General features: G+C 42.7%; 1 pseudogene; it reads right to left on the bottom strand.

Annotated features, from left to right (window-relative positions):
• Positions 1–5455: 5455 nt before the first annotated feature.
• LOC111723002 lies at positions 5456–6143 on the bottom strand (annotated as a pseudogene).
• Positions 6144–21968: the final 15825 nt, after the last annotated feature.

Raw genomic sequence — 21968 nt, 5'->3', positions numbered from 1 at the left:
TGTCTGGGTGACTTCTGGTCTGTGCTCTGCCTCCCTGGTTGCTATTCTCATAGCGCTTACTCCCCAGACTGTTATCTTCCTGTTAGCTGTGCTAGGATATTGCCCTCCTCCCACATCCTTTTCAATAGACGCTTTGGAATACTAAGTCTCTGTAAAATAAGAAAGAGATGGGCCAGACTCCAGACTTTCTGGAGATTTGAAGGATATGATGATGGAACCCATAACTCCATAGGCGCTCCCTAGATTAGCAGCAAGGGACATAGACATTCTCATCAAGGTTTATATATGAAACAGGAAAACACCTTTTCCCATCTTGCAATTGTGACCTTCTCCTTTAAGTGATTTTTTTTTAATGGTCTTCTGACATTTTCTCCCCCCAGAACTCTAAACACAATTTGACATTCACCTCAACACCTTACCATTTAGGTCCAGAAACAATAAACCAAAAATAATCAAGTAGAGGAAACATACATTCTGTGTTTTTTATCTCGGGCAAACCCTTCCTCACGTGCAGCATTCACTGTCACACACAAAGTACCTTCAGCTGGAGCGGAAGGAACCACAGGGAAGCCGTGATGGAATCAGAGGGAATTTGCTGTCAGGAGAGGATGGCAGATTCTTGGTGAAAATGTAGGGAAAGGAAGAAAGAACAGCTTCCCAGATGCTCTGCCTTTGAGCTGGGTGATGAGCTCATTTCACCCCATTTCCACTGAACCTACCCTTTTATGTCCACTAATCTTCTTCTTCTATTTTACCGAGAAAATCAAGGCCATCTGACAAAAGCTTCCCCAATTTTTCTTTCTTTTCCTTGTTTTTAATCAACCTTATACAGCAGGTTAGGAACCAGTTATTTGGGCACAGGCTGACCTGAATTCAATTTAAGCTTTCTCTGCCACTTACTAGCTCCTGGGCAAGTCCCTTGATCTTTCCAAGTAAGTTTTTTCATGGTAAAAAAGTAGATATAATGCTGATCTTGCAGGATTGTTCAGAAATGTTATTTAAATCATACATCGAAAGCCTTGAGTCTTTTCTTTAGATTTAAAATGACACATAAAACTCCCGGTTCTTGATCTGTATTTACTAACAAGGGCCACATTAGGTGGTTACTAAGTGGTTGGTATCGTCATTTTTTTTTCTTTGCTAATAATATGGAAAAGAATAAGAATTAGCATGGAAAGAGGCTATGGGAATAACAGGGCTTTGAGTGGAAATGAATACAAATCTCATAGCTAAAAGGACTCCTGCCAATGTAGGAACTGTTAGAACAGCTTACCTGGTTCTCTGTTTCTAGATTCTGCCCTTGACAAAGTGAAGCACATACACCCCAGCAGGTGTGCAAGGTAATCATCGGGGGATCGGAGGAAAACACTAGAACTTCTGTATACATGTATCTTTGGCCAAGAAAATAACAGATTAAGCTCTTCTGATAGTTAATATGACATGGCACTCTCGGTCTGTACGCTAGCAATCACCTCCCCCATAGGACATGAGGGGAGCCTTGGGGGAGAATCAGGGTCCACACGTCAGAGGAGGGCATGGAAGTTCCCTCACCAATTCATTTGGGTTTTTTTTATCATGATGTATGGCCAATCAAGTGAATATGCAGAACCATTGTCTAATTCTAACTCACTGAACAATCACAAAATAGATGAGGAACTTAAAAAGAGTCCTAAAAGTAGATCATGAGCCAAAGAAGATACAACAAAGTGGGCTGTGGGAGTGGGGAAAGTTGCCCCACTCAGAGTAAGCATTGTGTCACCATATTAGAAGTCGCCCAAGTTATAATACAATTAGATCTGACATGAGATTAGCCCTCCCCTCTCTAGAAAGGTGATTGGGAATGGGAGATTTTATGTACCCTCCTTAACAATGAATGTCATTCTAAGTGCATAATAATATATTAGCTATAATGTTTAGAAAGACACTTAGAAACTAAGCAGTCAGAGTAATCATAGGATGATTTTAATGAAAGAAAAATTGAAACTCAATTTGAAATATTTTAAATTTATTTTACCCTTATCCTTTTTAATATCCTCATATGTGTATACATTTTATACTATACAAAAGTTGCTAGCACAAGCATGCATCTGTATAATTTCTAAGTAAACACCTGGGCACGTATTAGCAGGACACGCTCAAACAAGATGGAGCACTTACCAAAAGTTTGGAGAACACGCTCTACCCTGACCCCAGGTGTCTGCCTCATCTTTAAGCTATGTCACACACTTACTGCTCAGTCACCTCGGGCTGCTATAAGGAGATGCCATCAATTAGGCAGCTTAAACAACAGACATTTGCTTCTCCTGGTTCTGGAAACTGGGAAGGTTAAGGTCAGGATGCAGGCAGATTCTGCATCTGGTGAGGGCTCTTTCTGGTTCACAGATATCAGTCTTCTCACTGTGTCCTCAGCAGTGAAAAAAGAGGTAGCTAGTTCTTTGGGGTCCCTTTTATATGGACACTAATTCCATTCATGGGGACGCCACTGTTAGAACCTAATTACCTCCCCAATGCCCCACTTCCTAATATATTCACATTGGGGGTTAAGATTTTAACATAAATTTGGGGGCAAATAACCATTCACTCCACAGCCCCTGCATAAAGATCTGTCTCTAACACTTCTCCACTGCCAAATAAATATAGTCCAAGCTCTTTACATGTATGTAAACCACTTTCTAACCTGGCCCCAGTCTTCTTATATCTCTCTGGAGGAAATAGACTGTCATAGGTCAGCTGAAGAAAGATTAGTAAAAGGAATACAGAGAAGTCAGTATAGAGAAACCACAAGGGGTAGTGACATAGAAAGACAGGAGCAGGTGCCTGACTCCCAGACCTGAAGTGGTAAAGGAAGGAGCAGAAAGGCTGCGTGGCACCTGCCCTTTCAGAGACCTTCCAAGGAAGGAATCCGCTAGCTCAAGGGCACCATGAGCAAACTCGTCTCTCACCCTTACCTGCTCCCTATTGGCCAAACCGAATGCAGGGGGAAGACATTGATATGGTCCACAGAGGTCAGACTTCTATGACCCAAAATTATATAGAGAAAGGGGGAGGCTAGCCCTGACAGATATCCGAACTAATCTCCTTCCAGATGTTTCCTTCATTCATTCATTCATTGAAATTTTCATTTCTTCATTCAGTGATTTATTTTTTATTTTGCTCAATCCTTTTAATTCTCATGTGAGGCGGACATGCTAGGAGACATTAGATCCATTTCACAGTCAAGAATGGAAATGCTGGCTTGGCGCCTGTGGCTCAAATGGCTAAGGCACCAGCCACATACACCTAAGGTGGCGGGTTTGAATCCAGCCCGGGCCCGCCAAACAACAATGACAGCTGCAACCAAAAAAATAGCCAGGCATTGTGGTGGGCGCCTATGGTCCCAACTACTTGGGAGGCTGAGGCAGGAGACTCACTTGAGCCCAGGAGTTGGAGGTTACTGTGAGCTGAGATGCCACAGCACTCTACCCAGGGGGACAGCTTGAGACTCTGTCTCAAAAAAGAAAAAAAGAATGGAAATGCTGTTTCCATATTTAGCATAAAACAGAGCTGGGATTTCAGCCCCTGGCTACCATGCTCACTGCTGATTCTTTCCCCTGACTTTGTGATACATCATTTTAAAGTAATCTGATTTCACAGTGCTTTAAAATATAAGGGTCACATCTATAACATCCATTCCTGGCAGGTTAACTCTAAAGCCAACCAGCCTAATTAGTTACCTCATAACCTGGCACATTTTAAGGCACTGTTAACACTTCTAATGCAACTTCACAGCTGTGTTTGAGGGCCCACGAGCCGAAATTGTAGCAAAACTGATCTGAAAGGACTAGGAACACAATGGGCAAGCATATATCCCAGTTTAACCCAGGCCTGGCACGTCCTCACCCACTGCTCAGATGGCAAGTGGAGGCACCATGGGAAGGCCCGCGTAGGATTAGACAGCAACGAAAAACACAAGCAGCCTCAGACCAATGTCTTTGAGGATTAGCATCCTCAGAAGCCCTGTTGCTGGTTTCCGACATTATTACCAGCAGGACAAAGAGCAATACCTTTGGAGTCTAGAATATGCAAGGAAAAGGTTAATTAAGCTGCTTGCAAGGTGCCTAAAAAGCCAAATAGCGCTAATTTCACCCAGGCCAAACCAAGAAAATGGTTCATTCCTTCCTGATCTCAGTTTTAAGGAGAGAGCTGATCATTAGAGAAACCAGGAAGTTCCATCCTGAAGCCTGGGGATGCGGTGGGGGGAGAATGGTGCATTTCCCAGAGTCGAGGATGCAGGGGGCAATTGAATCCACTGCTGTGAAGGGAAAACAATCTCGGTCAGCTTTGGTCTTCCACAGGACAATGGACCAGGGACTGGCAAGACAAGGGCTTGGGTAGCCAATCTTGGTAAAATCAGAACTTCCTCACATAAAGTACAAAGGTCTGCAGGGAAAAAAGTGTGTGAATACCCTTAAATTTTGTTGTTGTTGTTGTTTGTTTGTTTGCAGTTTTGGCCAGGGCCAGGCTTGAACCTGCAACCCCTGGTATATGGGGCCGGTGCCCTACTCCTTGAGCTCCAGGCACCACACTGAATATCCTTAAAATTGTAAGCAAAATTTCAAGTATATGCACGTACATGGCAAATGGCATCCCTTGACATGAAATCCTGAACTAGAGAAAGGAAATAAACCAGTTACAGGGTGGGATACAAAAGCCACCAGATAATACTTACAGCCACCTCTGAGCGTTCTCAAAGCCATCCCTGAAAAGCTGGAACAGGGATGCACAGAACAGACAGCTGGGCACTTGTTTATGTACCCCTCTCCCTAGAATTCTTCTAAATGTATGTCAAGCCTTTTCAAAAACAAAGCCCAGTGCATGCCCAGCTTCAAGTATGCCCCAGAGCTTGGTCCACTGTTGTCGGAATCTTAGGGATCCTTGTGCACAGGCTTGGATCATTTATTCACCAACATGAAAGCCCAGGATATAAGATCTGACAAAGCCGGACTCCTTTCTCCATGGCATGTTCTAATTTCAGAGGTGGCAGCATTCAAAGTGGAAAACACTGGAATTTTTCCTTGAAAGTGAACAGAGATGAGAGCTTCCTGCCATGAGCATAAGATACTACAGTTTCCCTGACCTCTCCCTTCATTTTTTGAAGACAGAGCAGAAATCGTCTCTGAAGATAGTTGATAATACACCTATAACCCCTGTACTTGGGAGGCTGTGGAGGGTGGGTTGCCTGAACTCACAGGTTCAAGATAGCTGGGCGTTGTGGCAGGCGCCTTTGGTCCCAGCTACTTGGGAGGCTGAGGCAAGAGAATCACTTAAGTCCAGGAGTTTGTCATTGCTGTGAAATACGACACCATGGCAACTCTACCAAGGATGACAAAGTGAGACTAAAAAAAGATATTTGGTAACAATTCCAAAAACCAAAAACACATGTTCCAAGTGCACTCTGCTTTCAGATACTCTGGGTCTAGTTCAGCTGGCAAGTAAGCTGATTGAGGCCTTCACCCCAATAGTCAGGTGAGCCCATCTCCTTGAAGAAGCCCACTTTATTCTGGGTAGCATGGTGGGCCATTGGGAGTTGGAAAGGATGTAAGAACCTTGAGAGCTCATGGAAATATTTCTCCAAGAAGGCAATTTCCACACCTCGCTGGATGCTCCTCCATCACGGTGTTACCTGACAGAGGAATGTCCACCCACATGTCAAGATGCGTTCCCGGACGGACTTCGGATTTAGAAATCCCCAGGTCACGTAAGGCTCCACTACACGCGGCATTTTCAGCCTCTGAGGGGTGACTCTACCAAACTGAGAATTTTCTTCAGCAAAGTCTTGCAATCGCCTTGTGCACCAGTCAACTCACCCCATTCATCCTTTGCATGTGCACGGCAAAGGCCAAGCAATGTTTACCTGGTAATTCTAAGGCATGAGGTTTCACTTCTAGTCAGCAGAGACACAGCCTGTCGCGTTGCTGTCGCCGGGAATTGCACAGAGATCACTCTAATTGCTTAAACCTGAGCTCTTTTCCTTTCTTCTGCTCTTTCTTTGCCAAAAGTACCTGCTTTTCCTTGGTGGCTCTGCGGGCTGGATAAGCCCTCCTCTTTTTCAGGAGATTTTCTGGAACCAACGGGATCTTTTTTCTTTCCTTTTGCTCCACCATATTTCTACTGCTCAGCTACTCTTCATTCAATAATTTCTCTTGAGGGCAGTGCCAGGGGCTGACCTGGGCACTGGGCGTACACCAGAAACCAGACAGTATCCCTACCCTTGTGTCTCATGCTACCTACCAGAGAGGCAGGGAGACAGTCAACACGGTGACAAGTAACATACTCACAGGTCATGGTGTGTTCTTCACGGCATGTGATGAGAATAACAGGAAGCTGCTTCCAGAAGAATGGCCACGGATGGCTTTTCTAAGGAGGTAAGACCTGAGGACCGGGAAGGGGCAGCCATGCAAAGAGGAGGGAGAATGTTCCAGAAGGAAGCAGAGGAAAATGCAGCATCTCTGCAGTGGAATTACTCTTGTGATGATTCAGGGACAGACAGGAATGAGTGTGTGCTTGGGAGTGGGGCAGGGCCCACCGCAGGCCAGCCTCTGCCTGCCATCTGGGGTAAGGAGTTTGGGTGATGACCAAGGTGGTGTGCAGACGTCATTGCCTTCTGAGCTGCTCATGCTGCCAAACCTTGCTGGCTTTTGCATGTTGTGCCGCCTTTGCACAAGTGGTTCCCCTGCCTGGAAACTCACCCCTCTCCTCTGTCTGACAGTCACTCACCTTTCCTGGTCGGGTTTCCACGCCCTCCTCTGGGTGCCGCCTTCCTCTGTCTCCTCCCGCTACTGCGTTAGTCACTTCCTCTTCCGTGAGCCGGCAGCACTTTGCACATCTCCCAGGGCTCTGTCACCCTCTGTTTCCTGACTGTCTCCCTCCAAAGACAGTGAGCTCTTGGAAGGCCGGGGCCACTGATACTCATTGCACCATCCCCACCCTGCTCCACCTCTTGGCCCCAAGCCCTTGGAGGCCTTGCTCATTTTTGTGACCTCGCTCTACTCTTCCCCCAGCCCCTAGTTCACCTGGCCCAGGGTGTGCCGTGTCACTAACACCCAGGAATGCACACTGATAGGTAAGGGGTAGAAAATAGCCCTTCCATTGACTCTGGACTTCAATAACGAGAAAAGCCTGCCCTGAACAGGCTCTCACTGATGGACGATGTCTTAGAGCTTCTCAAACATGGAAAGTAAGACAGCTGCTGGATCCACCCACGTAATTAAAAATCTGATCTTTAACTAAAGTTCAGAGGATGCCTTTAACCCATAGGAGGGTGACAACAGGCAGCATTCTCGAAGTGCTTATCTTACACCAGACTATTCTAACATTCACATTTGTTCATTCATTTAATCCTCAGAACAACGCTCTAACCTGTTGACTTGTACTAACCTACCTTACAGATGAGGAAACTGGGGAACAGTGAGGTTAACTGACTCAGTGAGGGTCATACAGTCAGGAATAGGCAGGACTGGGATGCAGACCCAGCTCAGAACCCAAACTCTTCATCTCTATTAGATGGACTTTGAAGATAGAAAAACAGTAATGGGCTCGGCGCCTGTGTCTCAAGTGGCTAAGGCGCCAGCCACATACACCTAAGGTGGTGGGTTTGAATCCAGCCTGGACCCGCCAAACAACGATGGCTGCAACCAAAAAATAACTGGGCGTTGAGGTGGACGCCTGTAGTCCCAGCTACTTGGGAGGCAGAGGCAGGAGACTTGCTTGAGCCCAGGAGTTGGAGGTTGCTGTGAGCTGTGAAGCCATGGCACTCTACCCAGGGGGATAGCTTGAGGCTCTGTCTCAAAAAAAAAAAAGAAAAACAGTAATTTACTCTTTATGGATGAAGCTAACACAAGAGGGGTTCCACTCCATCATCTTTGTCATATACAGTCACATCATCACTCCAAGAGCCGTGACAGACTTGTAGAGGTCCACTCTCATTCTCATGCCCTCTAAGTGCCTGACAGCCATGCATATGTTAGCAGCAGCTGTGGGTCTGAACTGAAGGAAACAGCTCAAAGGAGACCCAACCCATATTCTGAACAGTGTTTGAACTATTGAATCAAACTGTATCTTCCTCCATGTAAAAGGTTAAGATGGAGCTGTTAATCTGAAATTTACAGACAGTGCCTCTAATTGTGGCTCAGCTCCAGCAAGAAGCATAAAAGTCACCTTTGCTCTTTTAGAGCAAAGAGGGCCAGAGGAGCTGGCAAGTGGTGCTTTCTAGAGTGTTCTTCTACAGCAATGAGAAAGACCCTAGCTCTTAGAGAGTCTTCATCGTCTTTCCTAACCTATTAAGTAAATAGAAAAATCTCCCTCTTTCTCCAGGGCCTTTGGCACCCGAGGACATTCAGTTCATATTCCTTTAACCAAATCAACCCAATTAAGGAGCAAGATGAGCAGGGCTCCTTGAGTGAGGAGCACTTGATTCACACTTGGACAAACTGATTCACCATGGACCCTGCCCTTCACCACGCTAGGCTTCAGTTTCCTCATCTATCAGAAGAAAAAAAAAAAAAAAGGATGAGAAATTCTCTAAGATCGTATCTAGCTCAAAGCCTATGTGAAATTTAGAATTCCATGTCCATGTAAGGCTAGCACTTCTTTTATTGAGGTGACAGTTATTCTCATGCTCTGTAACAGTCTGTCTATTAACTCCCCATGATTAAAAATCTCACCAAACAGGATATGAGAGTTTATCCAATATTTATCTGAGAAAGAGAAACAGAATTCAATAAAGCCTAAGGCCTGTAGAGAACTTCTTAGTACTCCTTCCTGACCATGACCAGGGAACACAATAAATCATAACAAGACAGATTTTCTCAGACTAGAAGCCTTGCTCACAGGGCACATTCAGGAACAGCAGCCCCTGGAGCCCCACGTCACCGTAGAAGATGCATCTATTTCTTTTCCGAACTCCCATTGGTCTACGGAAATGCAGTTTTCCTTTAAACTGTCATGAGAGTTGCAGGAATGGGGACCCAGTCTCTTGAGATACGTGGGGAGCAGATAATGACATGAAAGGTAGGGAGATCTACACGGGTCAAGGAGGCAGGAAGGTGATTACTGACACTCAAATGTGTCTTAGTGGAAAGGTCATTGCAAGGGAGCTGGTCCGGCCACATAATCCACGTATCATTCTGAGCAAGTCACCTTATTTCTCCCATTTGCAAAATAAGGAGGTTGGATCAGATCAGTGGTTTTCAACCTGGGACCTCACAACAGAATGTCTCATGGGAAAGGCAGCTGGGCAGAGAAAGGCCCAAGCCCCTTGGGTCCTGCTCTTACCTCTGATTCCATCTCCTTCCCCATCATCTCTGCCGTTCCCTGTTTTGTCCTGGAGTTCAACAAAAGAGTTTATTTCCCCAAAAAGTATGCTAGTTTGAAACCCCATGGAGTAGATGACCCAGAAGATCTCCCAGCTCCTTCTATGAGTCCACAAAAACATTAACACAGAAGGAGGCACAGGGCTGCTTTCTCAATTCATCCTCACACCCCCAGCAAAAAAGTCGGGGTTATCGAAAAGTAATTCTTGTCAATTTGACAACCCCCTTTCGTTTTCTTTCTTCTGGTGATGAATTCTGCAGCTCCTTGACAAAATGGTCTACATTGTAAAAATCACCAATTGTCTCCCTTCTCTAGAAAATGAGCTTGACTTGCAGCCAACGCACTAATAGGACTTGTTTTACTGACTTCTCAGAATCATTATTCCTCTTCTGATTCCCCGTGATCATGATTATGGCTGTTGTTATTCCCAGAGTCTCAGCAGAGAACCATCTCTAACCTCATACGTAAGCCTCACTGTCTCGACACCCGGGCACAGGTAGGCAGCGTCCTTCCCAGTGTCCGTTGATCAAAACGCTGCCACTCTCTGCCGAATCCCAGCTCGTCTGCAGGCTCCTAATGTTTCACTCGGTCACCTGAAGCCTGCAAGGTAGGAAGCAAAAGGTCTCCACTTACTAGGAAAGTCCCCGAGGCGGGGGAAAGGATGGGAGAGACCAATTCCACTGAAATGGGTAAAGAGAAAGCGGCCGTCTTTGTGTGTAGGAGCAGATAAGGGAGATTGAGAATGGGCCACCATGTCACCTAATACAGCCACATGATCCAACGCTGTGGCAACTGGCCTAGCCAGACCTGTGAAATTTGCCCAGTCTTAATTGAGCTGTTTTTCTACACCGAATGGATCCCTGAACGAAACTGCACTGGCATCCCAGAGGCTTTTCAGTTACTATCAGCCGGCTTTGGTTCAGATATCGCGCTCGGGAGCAGGAACACGGACAACATTGTATTTCAGCTCTTGGGACCTGTTCCAAGTTTTAATCGCATAGACAGTCCCTTCAAAGTTTAGTGCTTGTTCCATTTTGCGGTGTTGGAAATGATATACCCGGTGCCACACATGTGGAGGCCCTTCTCCACTTCATTCTCTTTACCTGCGAGGTCGAGAAGGTCAGCCAGTGCCGGCTGCCACACTCCCTCCTGCATCTAGGGGACGCGCTGAAGACTGATGACAACACTCTTCACTAAATCCAGATGCAGCCTCAAAACAGTGCTTTGCACATCCGCAAAAAATCCATCAGAGTTGACAGTGATGATGAAAATTCTCCCTCCACCTGAACATTCCCTAGGTAATCATGGACTTAACATTTATAATTTCAACCATTCAGAAGCACCGTCAAGCCATGATAGCCATACAACTCGGCTTATTCCCATAGCTGAATCACTTATGACGAAAGATCCCTTGTAAACTGGGAGAGTTAAGTTCCTTCTTACGGTTCCCTCCTAGAGGCTCCTGTTATTTAAAACCCCACTGTGATAACTAGTACTATTAATTTCCATACATGCCACCTGCCCAGTTCTAAATTCATTCATCCATCATGGTTACCATCTCAGTCATTGATGTGAGCATTCCCAAAGTTGTTCAGATCAGAAACCTGGACGTCAAGCTGAAATTATCCTCTGAACTCCCCAGATCCCAGTCTATGAGAAAAATCCTTGAAAATCTACCCCAATTGGCCCACTAATTTTCCACTTCTACCGCCACCAGCGTGATCCAGGCCTTTGTCATTTTCTCTCCAGACTTGTTCCCCATGGGTCTCTTCTCCTGCCCAGTTCCCACTCCACTCTGTGCTACAGAAGTCGCTTTGAAAAGCGAATTTGACCATAGCTCCCCTGTGTCCCACCACCAAAAACACACTCACAGCCACTGAAAATCTTATAAAGTTTTTTTCTGTTGCCTATTCAAAGTGTTGGTCTACAACCAGGTAAGGAGCTCATATCAGAAAACATTAAGTGTTTAATCAGTGCTCTGCTTTCACTGAGAGAGATTTCTATAAAGGTGTGCATATGTGTGTAGGTAAGCTCAGCTAAGAAGCATTCTAGGTGATACAGCTGATTTTTGTCTGTACGAGTTTCTTCGCTCATTGCAGACAGAAAACCAACAGGGTGCAGACTGGCAGCCACGCGCAGATCACGGGCTGAGCAGCACCAGCTTCTCAGCCCCAGAGAGTGAGGCCCCTGCTCAATACTCAAACTTCATTCTGAGCCTTCCCTCCTTCGCTTCCTCTGTTGCAACCACAGTGGACTCCTTTTGGATCCTAGATATAACTACCTTCACATCACCCACTCTAAAGACTTCACACTTGCTCTTCCTTAGCTTGGAATACCCCGTCTCTACTTTTTCCTTAAATGACGTTTTCTCATGCCCTCCTTCCCTGACTGCTTACGTAGAGTTTTTTCTTTATTCTACACTACCATTCGCCCTCCTGTTTGACACCATATTTCCTTTCTTTCTTTTTTTTTTTTTTTTTAGACATAGTCTCACTCCATCTATGTAGGTAGACTGCCATGACATCATAGCTCACAACACAGCAACCTCAAACTCTTGGGCTCAAATGATCCTCTTGCTTCAGCCTCCTGAGCAGCTGGGACTACAGGTGTGTGCCACTATGCCAGCAAGAGGATCATTCTATTTTTAGTAGGGAGGGGGTCTCACGCTTGCTCAGGCTAGTCTTGAACTCCTGAGCTCAGGCAATCCACCCACCTCAGCCTCCCAGAGTGCTAAGATTATAGGCATGAGCCACCGCACCTGACAACTCCATATTTTCAATCTACAGGTATATATTTATGTATGTATTTACCTGCTTGTTTTCTTCTTTCCTTAATAGACTAGAGAGACCAGGAGGGCAGAACCTCCTCCTTTCACTTTCTCTGAATTCACTGGTCAAAGAGCCACTGCTTTCCACACAGTGCCCGCTCCCAAGGTTAGAGAAACCCAGCCCCACCGTGCTGACACCCAAGCTGTTAATCAACTTCTTCAAAGCTGTCCAGGATCAGTTGCAAAATCTGACTAAGAACTGGACTCGGAGACTCAGGTTATCTAATCTGTAAAGCCACATAGTCTCTCGTTTTATAGCTGCACCAAGCCTCGTCCAGTTAGGCAATGTACGAAGGAGAAATAAGAACTTCATGTGACAAAACAATGTATTACTTTATGCAGGATGTTTTTCAGCCTGAGTTATTGCGATGTGTTCGTGTACCTTTGCATAATTTCTTTCTCCTTAGAGACCCACTCATAGAATAGCTGAAATGTATAAACAGCCTATTCTGCGCTGAATGCTGAGGCTGAGAGAGCAAGACCACCTAGGCCCCATCTTCACAGAGAAAAACAGATGTTAACCAAGTCATGCTGAGCGGCGAGTGAGAAGAATACAGTGTCATGGGATAATGTTGAGGGTCAAGGGAGGAGACCGATACCTGAGGATGAATAGAAGATGAAGATGCACAAAGGGGACAGAAGAGTGTCATAGAAACGGAATGGAAATGACTTGATTTCCTGAAGAAAGCCAAAATCTTTTTCTTAGTGGACAAAGTGCTCTGGTCGCCCCACACACAATGTCTGATAAAAACAGACTTAGAGTTCTTCCACTGCTCCATATGGCCAGGCCACCATACCTTGGTAAATGCACCAAGTGCCCTCGCTACCCTTCCCCATCTGGAAAATCTCTGGGCCTCCTTCCAGGCCCAGCATAAGCACCTCCTCTGTGAAATCGCCCTTGCTCCACTCAAGGAGCGTTGTCTACCCCCCTCTTTGCGTTAGCCATTGTAACTACAACCTCCCTCTACTGTATGTCCCTCACTCTACTGTATTGTTTTTATTTTTTAAAGTCTCCTTTACTAGAATGTGAGTTCCTTAAGGGCAGAAAGGGGAAACTATTTTAATTTTTGCATCTCTATACCATAGCTTTTGGCATATGAAAACTTAATAAATGGGTTTTGAATTAAAAAAAAAAAAAGAGTGAGTCTGATGAAAAGGGTAAGGAATGAGAGGAGCTTAAACAAGCCCAGCTGGGGTGGGAAGGCAAAACAAGGGGAGGGGAGATAAGGAGCACAGCTGTGGGGTAGCCAGGGCCCAGACCCCGTGTGGCACAGCCAGGATTTGGACTTTGTCCTCCTATTAAGCCAGTGCAAACATGCCCCATCTGCTATCTACTCACCCCTTACCTATAAATTATTTACAGCAACACATGGCCTGCAGCCCTTAGTAAGTCTGTTAGGTATTAGTAGATGTCTATTAAAGAATACAAAGCAATAAAGAAGAAATCTGAGACAATATTAAGACCAGAGGAAGAAACACTGTAGAAGAAAGAAAATCTAATCAGTCCCCATTGTGGCTCTGAGCCATGCTCAACACTAAAAAGTATTTAACTAAATATGCTATATAAAGCTATTCCAAAGATTCGTAGGCAGTCGATAGAGAATAACTAAAATAAAAACTCAAAACTGGGCGCAGTGGCTCACACCTGTAATCCTAGCACTCCAGGAGGCTGAGGTGGGTGGATTGCTTGGGCTCAGCTCAGGAGTTTGAGAAAGGCTAAGCAAGAGCAAGACTTTGTCTCTACTAAAAAAATTAGCCAGGCGTTTTGTCCAGCACCTGTAGTCCCAGCTACTTGGGAGGCTGAGGCAAGAGGATTGCTGAAACCCAAGAGTTTGAGGTTACTGTGAGCTATGATGCCGTGGCACTCTACCCAAGAGCACAGAGTGAGACTCTGTCTCAAAAAAAAAAAAAAAAAAAAAAACCTACCACCAACAAAAACCAACAAATCAAGAAATATTTGTAGAAACACATTATTTAAAAATAAGAAAATTTATACAAGAATAGAGAGTTGACAGACTTTTAAGCAGTTACTTCCAAGGCAAGGAAGTAAAAAAAGGGAGATGAGATGGGGCAAGGTGAGGCTGGGGACTTCTTTTATTTTATTAAAATTTTTATACATGTATTATTATCTATGTATTATTTTGCTATGCATTTATTATACATTATTATATATGTATTCTTGTTACTTTTATTACTATAAGCCATGAATCCATGAAATTTCGTTTTGGCAAAAGTGTAGTTAAACCCACACTTTGCAGAATGGAGCAGAGGGAAGCAGTCTGGCGCCCCCTACTGGTCTCCTCTCGGCTGACTCTGTTAATGGGTCTTCCCGTCCAGACCCACCTCAGCTCCTAACCCAACCACGTCAGAGGCAGAAAAACTGCAGCCTCTGTTCTTCCATTTTTTTTTTTTTTGAGATGTCATGAGTTGGATTGACAAGCCTGTGGATTTGCAGTAGCAGGAACAATGCATAATTATCTGCTTAGATTCCGAGTTGGCTCCATCTAAGGAGACCCTGAGCATATGCGAGTTCTCAGGGTTTTCAGAGGAGGCCCAGACAGCATGGAAGCTTGAGCTTGAGCTCCCAGTACAGTGAAGCAAGCTCCAGAGATGGAGCAGCTGCTGTGGGATTTGGCGGAAACATTGACTTACGGGAAATAGATGCAACGACCAGAGGTTTCAGGTGTTTCCCATCTTAGTACTTCACATCCACTTGCTGGAGATGTGTGATACTTGTCAAGGGCAGAACTCAAACTGTCCTTTTCTACCTATGAAGTAAAAAATGGTGAGAGAAAGATTGCTATTGAAACAATTTACCAAAGAGAGGAAATTTTTTCATGCATCTTCAAGTTTAAGAAGGAGCCCTTTCTATCACCAATGTTAATTAAAAATCATTCCTATTTATTTATTTATTTATTATATATATATTTTTTAGATGGAGCCTCAAGCTGTCCCCCTGGGTAGAGTGCCATGGCATCACAGCTCACAGCAACCTCCAACTCCTGGGCTCAAGCGAGTCTCCTGCCTCAGCCTCCCAAGTAGCTGGGACCACAGGCACCTGCCACAACGCCCAGCCATTTTTTGGTTGCAGCCATCATTGTTGTTTGGCAGGCCCAGGCTGGACTCGAACCTGCCACCTTAGGTGTAGGTGGCTGGCACCTTAGCTGCTTGAGCCACAGGTGCTAAGCCAATCATTCCTATTTATTAAAGCCATTCCCCTAATTTTCTCTACTAGGTAAAATTTCATGGAGCCACTGTCAGTGATGAGACACACCTGAAAGAAAGAAATGGTGTTAATGTTTTATAAATGAGAATTTTTACTTCTTCAGAATAAGTTTTACAGTCAGGAAATTTTTAAGTAAAATGTTGTATATCCTAACACAATTTTACCCCACTTAAAGTCAATGGGAATATTTTTCTTTTCTAAGTATAGGGGGTTTTATTTTCATTTGTTTGTTTGGTATTTGATTTTTATTTTTTTAAATAATAATAATAAGTGGGTATTTTTCCAACCTATTTTGGAGTGGTCTCCACCCTCTTGGCTTTCTGTTCTGCCATGAGACCATTTTTTTCAACGTGTTAAAAGAATAACTTACATGTAAGTAAATGTGCATGTTAAAAGTTATTAAGCACAGCCAGCATAATAACTAAAAATAGCTCAAACTGTCTAGCTACATTTTGTCAACAGTCTTGCTTTAGCCAAGTTCCCCATTTATTTCACAATCTATATTTTGGAAAAGGGAGAACTTAATTGTTTCCAAACAAAATTTCAAGCCTGAATACATTTCCTTCCCTCTGTCAGTTTCATTTAAATGAATTCATTTAGTTATTTACTTTTAGGGACAGGGTCTGACTGTCACCCAGGTTAGAATGCTGTGGCATTATCACAGTTCACTCCAGCCTCAAACTCCTGAGCTCAATTAACTCTCCCTCCTGCCTCAGCCTTCCAAGTAGCTAGGAGTAGAAGCGTATGCCACCATTCCCAGCTAATTGTTTTTAAAAATATTTTTTAGACATAGGGTCTCTCTAGGTTGTCCAGGTTGGCCTTCAACTTCTGGTCTCAATCTTCCTGCCTCTGCCTCCCAAGTGCTGGGATTATAGGCATGAGGAATTGATTTTTTTTTAAGGGAAAATGAAGAACAATGCATTTAATATATGTGTTTTATCAAAGGCTTTAATTATAAAGCTATAATGGACAATTTTTGTTATAATCATCCTTGGAGCGATTTCAGGGTTTGACAGTATTACTTTCATCTGTTGCCATAACATATTTTGTACCAACAAATAGCAAACAGCAAATGTCAACTTGACAAAAAGATACTTAATCCTATAAGGGCATGAAAGCAAAGCCAAAAATATTTCTAGTACACTTCAAGCAATATTATATAAAAATTTTTATCAGCTCATTCAATTGCCTCTTCTAAAGTAAAAAAAGTATATGAGTAAAGAACTCATTGAGGACACCAAGTCAATTTTCTCTGGGTTGGCAAATATTATCTTGTAGACTATTTTAGTATCCTTTCCAAAGTCATCAAATGTTAATATTCAAGGCATAGTATGTACTTACCTAGGGAATATGAACAAGTAGAAGGTACAGTTCTTCCTCTCAATTTGATTAAATCCTATCCAAAAAATAATCTTCCTGGGGGTACATTTTGTCTCAACTGCACTTCTGCACTTCTTCATTAATAAATCACCTAGGATTCAGAGCCGGTGCTGGTCCTGTGAAGGATTAAAGGTCTGGCAAATATAGGTGGCAGAGAGAGGTGTGATAATCGGAACAGATCCACACTAGATCCTGGAGTCTTATCAGAGGAAAAGTCCTGAAAAGGGAATTGTGAGGCAGGAGGATCCCTTCAAGCCCAGAAGTTCAAGTCTGCTGTGAGCTCCGATGGTGGTAATGTACTCTATTCTGGGTGACAGTGAGACCCTGTCTCAAAAAAAAGAAAAAAAATGATGCGTTTTACACAGTGATTCATATAATCAAGTGTGCTCCATTTTATATAAATTCTTATTTAATCCCACTCCTCACAACACCTGAGCGGAGCGGCTGTAATTGTTCCCCTTTTGCAGACAAAGAAACTGACACACAGAAGAGATCCATCATTTGCTTGAGGTCACGTGGTTTCTTGATTGGCAAAGTCAGGAATTAAATCAAGGAATCACGCAGACCGTGTATGGAGGTTTTAATGCCACTTTGGTTTGACTGTGATTATTTATGTATCACAGAGATACGTATTTCCATGGGAGAAAAGTGTGTGTGTCTGTGTATCTACGTCATTAGAAATACGGATGTCTTCTCCGGATGGTAAGGTTTTAAATGTCCTTTTCTTCTTGTTCATGAGTATTTATAACTTAAAATGGTTGCGTTTTGCTCATATAATAAAGTAAATATGCAATGTTATTTTAAAAATAATATTACATGGTCACAATTCAAGTTGACTTTTTCGGTGCCTAAATGAAGCCAGTGGGTTCTATTCTCCTGCTCTTAATAATAAAAGTAGCTATTTTTGAGGCATTTATTTCAGGGAGAACATGGTGCCGAGTCCGGTACTCCCATCATGCCATTTAGTCCACAGAATGTTCTTACAATGTGGAGGTACTTATCCTGCTCCATATTCTGGTCAAGGATGAATGTGTACCAGCACAGACAGTATGTATAATTGGCCCCAAGTCCCACAACTCAGGTCATAAAACTATAATCTGAAGGCAGTCTCCGGAGTTTGAACTGCTGATCACACAGCAGCAGCCTCACCTACGGGACGGGAGTTTTGGCTGAGAAAGAAGAGCACTTCCAGGCATCCATGCTCTCTGGACACTGATGCTTCCTGCGTAAGTGGGGTCAATCTCAATTCCAGGATAGACCACTAGAGTCCTCCTTTCAACTTTTTTTTTTTTTTTGCTTGTTTAGGAAAGATTTTATTTCTCCTTCGTTTATTTTTTGTTTCTTTTTCTTTTTTTTATTAAATCATAAACACATAGATCATGTATACATTAATGCATTTATGGGGTACAATGTGCTGATTTTAAATACAATTTGGAATGCTTACATCAAACTAGTTAATATAGCCTTCACCTCATTGACTTAATTACTGTGTTAAGACGTTTAAACTCTATGCTGAATAGATTTGACGTGTATCCTTGCAATATGCACCATAGGTGTGGTCCCACCGTTTACCCTCCCTCCACCCAACCTGCCCCCTGCCCCAACCCCCTCTTCTCTCCTCCTTCATCCTGGGCTATAGTTGTGATTTATCTTTCATATGAAAGTGTGAGTGATTATAGATTGGTTTCATAATAGTACATTGGATACTTTTTCTTCCGCTCTTAACCTACATAGAGAAATACAAAGCCATTCTGGAAGTCTCTTCATGTAGAGAGGGGGTTTTACTAATCTTTCATACATCGTATACCTGAAAACTTTGACAGTTAAAAGTACTGGTCAGTATGCCATGAGAAGCTTTATGAAACTTTAATACAATAAAATACAGAACCCAAAGATAGACAAAAATATTTCCATGATTCAAATTGTTCTAAATCTTAAATTACAAATTTGTGGATTTCATGCAGAAATAGAAGTTAATGCACAATTAAACTAAGTTCTTATACTTGAAGTAGCCATTTAAATTACCTAAGTATTCAGTAAGAAGACACAAGATGCTAATCAAACACAGGGAAGATTTTCAATGGAGCAGTTTTTTTATTTTGTCCCAGAAGAGATGATGCTGGAAGTTTAGATGTATGATCCCATAGGGATTTTCAATGTTATTATAAAACATGACTTAATCCCGAAGTCTCAGAAACTACTCAAGTGACCTGTTCATCTACTTTTGACAATTTATCTTTAAAAGTGTGTGTGTGTTTTAATTAACCTGATGCTAACAGATTTTGAAACTCTACAGATGACATTCTTTTAGGATGTCAATAGAAGAGTTTCTTAAATTGTAGGGGTGCTGGATTAGATGGCTATGGGATGAATGTAAATACATTTTGTTTGTTTTGCCTGCAAGGTGTTCAATTAAATAAATATCCCCTGGAGCTAATTGTTAGGAGATGGCAAAAATTTCTGCAGTATTCACCATCTAATTCTCACAACCAAATGGAACTGTAGTTTAAGATGATTCTTTTCATGCGAGTATTCTGTGAATAATCCAATTTCTTCCTAAGAACAATTTAAAATATTTCAAAGCTTGCTTTATTTTAAGAGACAGAGTCTCACTTTCTTGCCCTCAGTAGAGTGCTATGGCATCACAGCTCACAGCAACCTCCAGCTCTTGGGCTTACCTCCCGAGCAGCTGAGACTACAGGTGCCTGCCACAACCCCTGGTTATTTTGTTGTTGTTGTTGTTGTTGTTGTTGTTGCAGTTTGGCCGAGGCTGGGTTTGAACTCACCACCCTCAGTATATGGGGCTGGCGTCCTACTCACTGAGCCACAGGCGCCGCCCTCAAAGCTTGCTTATTAAGAGAAATTCCAATTTCTCTTGCACAGCTTGTTTTGTTAAGCTCTTCTTTTCCTAATTTTATGACCCAGTAGGATACTAAGGCTAGTTTCTATTCCAGTACACTGGGAGAATTATTCATTTTATCTATGCTACTTTAATAGTGGACAGCACTGTGACACATTTCAAGCCCTAAGCATACATGCACATTAAAAATAATTACATACTGCCTATCACCCCCATAATAGTACTGTCTGGTGGTCCCATTAAACTGCTACTAGGGTTTCCTGTGTCACAGAATATATGGCGCTCTTTGCTTCCCACTGGAAGGTCTGAAAAAACAAGTGACATCTTCCTCTCCTTTCCCTCTGGCCGCTCTCAATCATCTTTCCTCCATTTAGCTGAGCTCTTAATTCTGTTCCCTTCTTTGGGAGAAAAGGCAAAACGGCTATCACAGGCAAAAAAAAAAAAAAAAAAAAAAAGTTCTCTCTTGCCTTTTCATCTCCAGGCAGATGAATCAATAAACCACGGAGACTGAAGTGCTCCATCTTCTGGTCAAGGATGAATGTTAACCAGCACATGCTCCCTATTGTAAGAGAAAGCATTTTATCTCCGGGACAAGATCCTGAAGACAACTATTGATGTGTCTTCCAGTATCACCAAGAACAAACCATCCTTCTCCTAGTCTCCCCAGCTTACAAGCCTGAAATGATTTTCTTCCAATCCACCTCTCTTCTTTCCTTTATTCAGACCTACCAATGCCAAGTCTGGGTGTGGCATCAAAGCTGAGAACCCTCTCTGCCCCTTCACGTCTGGCATAAGTTACTGAATCTTCTGCTCTCCCAGCCTTTCATCTGCAATATAAATACAATAATAATTTTGTGAATACAAATTCACAAATAAATACAAATTCACAAATAAAATACATTTGTAAAATATTTAACTGCCCATCAGCACATAAAAAGCACCCCCCAAATAATATAAGCTGCTCTGATTGATTGAAATGATTGAAATGATTTCTAAAAATCATTTCCAATTTAATTCAATGCAATTCAATTAATGAAAATTTATCCCTTTGTATTCTGAAGCTCACTATGAGCCTCGTGATAAAGGATTATTTTTCCTAAATCAAAATGACTCCTGGGCTTCATTTCAATAATTTCAATCAATCAGAGCAGCTTATATTTGGGGGGTGCTTTTTATGTGCTGATGTGTGATTTGTTAAATATTTTACAAATGTATTTTATTAAGTACTCACAAAACCATTATTTATGAGCCTTTATGAAGGCTATGTTAACCAGTTTGATGTAAGAATTTTTTAATTGTATGGTCAAGATGTTAAGTGGAGTACTAGGATTTTTTTAATGTAGCTTCTGTTCTCAACAAATTAATAGTCTACTAATAGGGACAAAGAAGCAATTCAAATTTTTAATGCAAAATACAGTAGATGGCAAAGAGAGCAATAAAGTGTTTCAGGACAATGCTTCTTAAACTATAATGGCATGTTAATCATTTGGAGATTCTGGGGGGTATTTTGTTAAGGTGACCAGATTTTACCATTGGTAAAGTGGGACACCACTGGGGGGAGGAGGGATGGTTCTTAATTAAAAATTTGGTCTATACGGGGCAACAAAAATTTTCATAGAAAGCAAAAATAATATTGTAATTTTTTTTTAATTTCAACATAAGTACAATTTACAAATATAATACATTTTTAAAAATTATGTATAGGGCAGCACCTGTGGCTCAAAGGAGTAGGGGGTCAGTCCACCTGGGCAACGTTGCCCAGGAGGGGAGTAGGGAGTTTACATTAGCCTTTTCATTTCCAAATGAAGTTACATTAACCTCTTCATTCCCAAATGGAGTTACATTAACCTTTTCAGCAGCTGAAAACATATATTCCCTTTTCATTGTCCTGAAATTCCCAAGCTTGTCATGCATTCTTTCCAAAAATCCGGACTTTTTAAAAATGCTATAGGACGCAAGACAAATTGTTAAAAATCGGAACTGTCCCGCCAAAAGCAGTACAGTCTGGTCACCTTAATTTTGTTGTTGTTTGTTTATTTTTAAGAGATGGGGGTCTCACTCTTGTTCAGGCTGGTCTCAAGCTCTTATGCTCACGAAACCCACACACCTCAGCCTCCCAAAGTGCTAGGATTACAGGCATGAGCCACCAGGCCTCACTTGAAAATTCTGTTAAAATGCAGATTTCAATTCAGTAAGTCTGGGGTGAGACCTGGGATTCTGCATTTGTACTAAGCACCCAGGTTATGCTGATACTGCTGATCTGAGGTTTATATTTTGAGTGACAAAATGCTAGCTTATTAAAAGTATGGTATAAACAGGGGTAT

Source organism: Otolemur garnettii, unplaced genomic scaffold (assembly GCF_000181295.1).
Source record: "Otolemur garnettii isolate 467f Iridium unplaced genomic scaffold, OtoGar3 scaffold00007, whole genome shotgun sequence".
In the NCBI taxonomy this organism is placed as follows: domain Eukaryota; kingdom Metazoa; phylum Chordata; class Mammalia; order Primates; family Galagidae; genus Otolemur; species Otolemur garnettii.
The sequence above is the reverse complement of the archived record's forward strand: the minus strand, read 5'-3'. Positions and strand labels throughout refer to the sequence as shown.